This window comes from Enoplosus armatus, unplaced genomic scaffold, assembly GCF_043641665.1.
Source record: "Enoplosus armatus isolate fEnoArm2 unplaced genomic scaffold, fEnoArm2.hap1 Scaffold_93, whole genome shotgun sequence".
NCBI classification, from domain to species: domain Eukaryota; kingdom Metazoa; phylum Chordata; class Actinopteri; order Centrarchiformes; family Enoplosidae; genus Enoplosus; species Enoplosus armatus.
The window spans coordinates 1-5,721 of record NW_027261285.1 but is presented as its reverse complement, the minus strand read 5'-3'; positions in this window follow the sequence as shown (position 1 = coordinate 5,721).

The window sequence follows — 5,721 nt, the reverse complement described above, 5'->3', positions numbered from 1 at the left end:
ACTCCACGTTCAGGCCTCTTTCAGTCAAAACTTGACCTTTTCAACTGTTTTGAGTGAAAACTTGACATTCAGGCCTCTTTCACTGAAAACTTGTCCTTTCCTCCTGTTTTGAAAGAAAGATTCACTTTCGGCCCTCGTTCAGTCTCAAACTGCATATTTGACCTGTTTTGAATGAAAGCTTCACTTTGGGCCCTCGTTCAGTCTCAAACTGCATATTTGACCTGTTTTGAGTCAAACCGTGACTTAGGAGCTGATTTGAATGAAAACTCCACGTTCAGGCCTCTTTCAGTCAAAACTTGACCTTTTCAACTGTTTTGAGTGAAAACTTGACATTCAGGCCTCTTTCACTGAAAACTTGTCCTTTCCTCCTGTTTTGAATGAAAGATTCACTTTCGGCCCTCGTTCAGTCTCAAACTGCATATTTGACCTGTTTTGAATGAAAAATTCACTTTGGGCCCTCGTTCAGTCTCTAACTGCATATTTGACCTGTTTTGAATGAAAGCTTCACTTTGGGCCCTAGTTCAGTCTCAAACTGCATATTTGACCTGTTTAGAGTCAAACCGTGACTTAGGAGCTGATATGAATGAAAACTCCACGTTCAGGCCTCTTTCAGTCAAAACTTGACCTTTTCAACTGTTTTGAGTGAAAACTTGACATTCAGGCCACTTTCACTGAAAACTTGTCCTTTCCTCCTGTTTTGAATGAAAGATTCACTTTCGGCCCTCGTTCAGTCTCAAACTGCATATTTGACCTGTTTTGAATGAAAGCTTCACTTTGGGCCCTCGTTCAGTCTCAAACTGCATATTTGACCTGTTTTGAATGAAAGATTCACTTTGGGCCCTCGTTCAGTCTCAAACTGCATATTTGACCTGTTTTGAATGAAAGCTTCACTTTGGGCCCTCGTTCAGTCTCAAACTGCATATTTGACCTGTTTTGAATGAAAGCTTCACTTTGGGCCCTCGTTCAGTCTCAAACTGCATATTTGACCTGTTTTGAGTCAAACCGTGACTTAGGAGCTGATTTGAATGAAAACTCCACGTTCAGGCCTCTTTCAGTCAAAACTTGACCTTTTCAACTGTTTTGAGTGAAAACTTGAAATTCAGGCCTCTTTCACTGAAAACTTGTCCTTTCCTCCTGTTTTGAATGAAAGATTCACTTTGGGCCCTCGTTCAGTCTCAAACTGCATATTTGACCTGTTTTGAGTCAAACCGTGACTTAGGAGCTGATTTGAATGAAAACTCCACGTTCAGGCCTCTTTCAGTCAAAACTTGACCTTTTCAACTGTTTTGAGTGAAAACTTGAAATTCAGGCCTCTTTCACTGAAAACTTGTCCTTTCCTCCTGTTTTGAATGAAAGATTCACTTTCGGCCCTCGTTCAGTGTCAAACTGCATATTTGGCATGTTTTGAATGAAAGATTCACTTTCGGCCCTCGTTCAGTCTCAAACTGCATATTTGACCTGTTTTGAATGAAAGCTTCACTTTGGGCCCTCGTTCAGTCTCAAACTGCATATTTGACCTGTTTTGAGTCAAACCGTGACTTAGGAGCTGATTTCAATGAAAACTCCACGTTCAGGCCTCTTTCAGTCAAAACTTGACCTTTTCAACTGTTTTGAGTGAAATCTTGACATTCAGGCCTCTTTCACTGAAAACTTGTCCTTTCCTCCTGTTTTGAATGAAAGCTTCACTTTGGGCCCTCGTTCAGTCTCAAACTGCATATTTGACCTGTTTTGAATGAAAGCTTCACTTTGGGCCCTCGTTCAGTCTCAAACTGCATATTTGACCTGTTTTGAGTCAAACCGTGACTTAGGAGCTGATTTGAATGAAAACTCCACGTTCAGGCCTCTTTCAGTCAAAACTTGACCTTTTCAACTGTTTTGAGTGAAAACTTGACATTCAGGCCTCTTTCACTGAAAACTTGTCCTTTCCTCCTGTTTTGAATGAAAGATTCACTTTCGGCCCTCGTTCAGTCTCAAACTGCATATTTGACCTGTTTTGAATGAAAGCTTCATTTTGGGCCCTCGTTCAGTCTCAAACTGCATATTTGACCTGTTTTGAGTCAAACCGTGACTTAGGAGCTGATTTGAATGAAAACTCCACGTTCAGGCCTCTTTCAGTCAAAACTTGACCTTTTCAACTGTTTTGAGTGAAAACTTGACATTCAGGCCTCTTTCACTGAAAACTTGTCCTTTCCTCCTGTTTTGAATGAAAGATTCACTTTCGGCCCTCGTTCAGTCTCAAACTGCATATTTGACCTGTTTTGAATGAAAGATTCACTTTCGGCCCTCGTTCAGTCTCAAACTGCATATTTGACCTGTTTTGAATGAAAGCTTCATTTTGGGCCCTCGTTCAGTCTCAAACTGCATATTTGACCTGTTTTGAGTCAAACCGTGACTTAGGAGCTGATTTGAATGAAAACTCCACGTTCAGGCCTCTTTCAGTCAAAACTTGACCTTTTCAACTGTTTTGAGTGAAAACTTGACATTCAGGCCTCTTTCACTGAAAACTTGTCCTTTCCTCCTGTTTTGAATGAAAGATTCACTTTCGGCCCTCGTTCAGTCTCAAACTGCATATTTGACCTGTTTTGAATGAAAAATTCACTTTGGGCCCTCGTTCAGTCTCTAACTGCATATTTGACCTGTTTTGAATGAAAGCTTCACTTTGGGCCCTAGTTCAGTCTCAAACTGCATATTTGACCTGTTTAGAGTCAAACCGTGACTTAGGAGCTGATATGAATGAAAACTCCACGTTCAGGCCTCTTTCAGTCAAAACTTGACCTTTTCAACTGTTTTGAGTGAAAACTTGACATTCAGGCCTCTTTAACTGAAAACTTGTCCTTTCCTCCTGTTTTGAATGAAAGATTCACTTTCGGCCCTCGTTCAGTCTCAAACTGCATATTTGACCTGTTTAGAGTCAACCGTGACTTAGGAGCTGATATGAATGAAAACTCCACGTTCAGGCCTCTTTCAGTCAAAACTTGACCTTTTCAACTGTTTTGAATGAAAGATTCATTTTGGGCCCTCGTTCAGTCTCAAACTGCATATTTGACCTGTTTTGAGTCAAACCGTGACTTAGGAGCTGATTTGAATGAAAACTCCACGTTCAGGCCTCTTTCAGTCAAAACTTGACCTTTTCAACTGTTTTGAGTGAAAACTTGACATTCAGGCCTCTTTCACTGAAAACTTGTCCTTTCCTCCTGTTTTGAATGAAAGATTCACTTGGGCCCTCGTTCAGTCTCAAACTCCATATTTGACCTGTTTTGAATGAAAGCTTCACTTTGGGCCCTCGTTCATTCGCAAACTGCATATTTGACCTGTTTTGAGTCAAACCGTGACTTAGGAGCTGATTTCAATGAAAACTCCACGTTCAGGCCTCTTTCAGTCAAAACTTGACCTTTTCAACTGTTTTGAGTGAAAACTTGACATTCAGGCCTCTTTCACTGAAAACTTGTCCTTTCCTCCTGTTTTGAATGAAAGCTTCACTTTGGGCCCTCGTTCAGTCTCAAACTGCATATTTGACCTGTTTTGAATGAAAGCTTCACTTTGGGCCCTCGTTCAGTCTCAAACTGCATATTTGACCTGTTTTGAGTCAAACCGTGACTTAGGAGCTGATTTGAATGAAAACTCCACGTTCAGGCCTCTTTCAGTCAAAACTTGACCTTTTCAACTGTTTTGAGTGAAAACTTGACATTCAGGCCTCTTTCACTGAAAACTTGTCCTTTCCTCCTGTTTTGAATGAAAGATTCACTTTGGGCCCTCGTTCAGTCTCAAACTGCATATTTGACCTGTTTTGAATGAAAGCTTCACTTTGGGCCCTCGTTCAGTCTCAAACTGCATATTTGACCTGTTTTGAGTCAAACCGTGACTTAGGAGCTGATTTGAATGAAAACTCCACGTTCAGGCCTCTTTCAGTCAAAACTTGACCTTTTCAACTGTTTTGAGTGAAAACTTGAAATTCAGGCCTCTTTCACTGAAAACTTGTCCTTTCCTCCTGTTTTGAATGAAAGATTCACTTTCGGCCCTCGTTCAGTGTCAAACTGCATATTTGACATGTTTTGAATGAAAGATTCACTTTCGGCCCTCGTTCAGTCTCAAACTGCATATTTGACCTGTTTTGAATGAAAGCTTCACTTTGGGCCCTCGTTCAGTCTCAAACTGCATATTTGATTTGTTTTGAGTCAAACCGTGACTTAGGAGCTGATTTCAATGAAAACTCCACGTTCAGGCCTCTTTCAGTCAAAACTTGACCTTTTCAACTGTTTTGAGTGAAATCTTGACATTCAGGCCTCTTTCACTGAAAACTTGTCCTTTCCTCCTGTTTTGAATGAAAGCTTCACTTTGGGCCCTCGTTCAGTCTCAAACTGCATATTTGACCTGTTTTGAATGAAAGCTTCACTTTGGGCCCTCGTTCAGTCTCAAACTGCATATTTGACCTGTTTTGAGTCAAACCGTGACTTAGGAGCTGATTTGAATGAAAACTCCACGTTCAGGCCTCTTTCAGTCAAAACTTGACCTTTTCAACTGTTTTGAGTGAAAACTTGACATTCAGGCCTCTTTCACTGAAAACTTGTCCTTTCCTCCTGTTTTGAATGAAAGATTCACTTTCGGCCCTCGTTCAGTCTCAAACTGCATATTTGACCTGTTTTGAATGAAAGCTTCATTTTGGGCCCTCGTTCAGTCTCAAACTGCATATTTGACCTGTTTTGAGTCAAACCGTGACTTAGGAGCTGATTTGAATGAAAACTCCACGTTCAGGCCTCTTTCAGTCAAAACTTGACCTTTTCAACTGTTTTGAGTGAAAACTTGACATTCAGGCCTCTTTCACTGAAAACTTGTCCTTTCCTCCTGTTTTGAATGAAAGATTCACTTTCGGCCCTCGTTCAGTCTCAAACTGCATATTTGACCTGTTTTGAATGAAAGATTCACTTTCGGCCCTCGTTCAGTCTCAAACTGCATATTTGACCTGTTTTGAATGAAAGCTTCATTTTGGGCCCTCGTTCAGTCTCAAACTGCATATTTGACCTGTTTTGAGTCAAACCGTGACTTAGGAGCTGATTTGAATGAAAACTCCACGTTCAGGCCTCTTTCAGTCAAAACTTGACCTTTTCAACTGTTTTGAGTGAAAACTTGACATTCAGGCCTCTTTCACTGAAAACTTGTCCTTTCCTCCTGTTTTGAATGAAAGATTCACTTTCGGCCCTCGTTCAGTCTCAAACTGCATATTTGACCTGTTTTGAATGAAAAATTCACTTTGGGCCCTCGTTCAGTCTCTAACTGCATATTTGACCTGTTTTGAATGAAAGCTTCACTTTGGGCCCTAGTTCAGTCTCAAACTGCATATTTGACCTGTTTAGAGTCAAAGCGTGACTTAGGAGCTGATATGAATGAAAACTCCACGTTCAGGCCTCTTTCAGTCAAAACTTGACCTTTTCAACTGTTTTGAGTGAAAACTTGACATTCAGGCCTCTTTAACTGAAAACTTGTCCTTTCCTCCTGTTTTGAATGAAAGATTCACTTTCGGCCCTCGTTCAGTCTCAAACTGCATATTTGACCTGTTTTGAATGAAAGATTCACTTTGGGCCCTCGTTCAGTCTCTAACTGCATATTTGACCTGTTTTGAATGAAAGCTTCACTTTGGGCCCTAGTTCAGTCTCAAACTGCATATTTGACCTGTTTAGAGTCAACCGTGACTTAGGAGCTGATATGAATGAAAACTCCACGTTC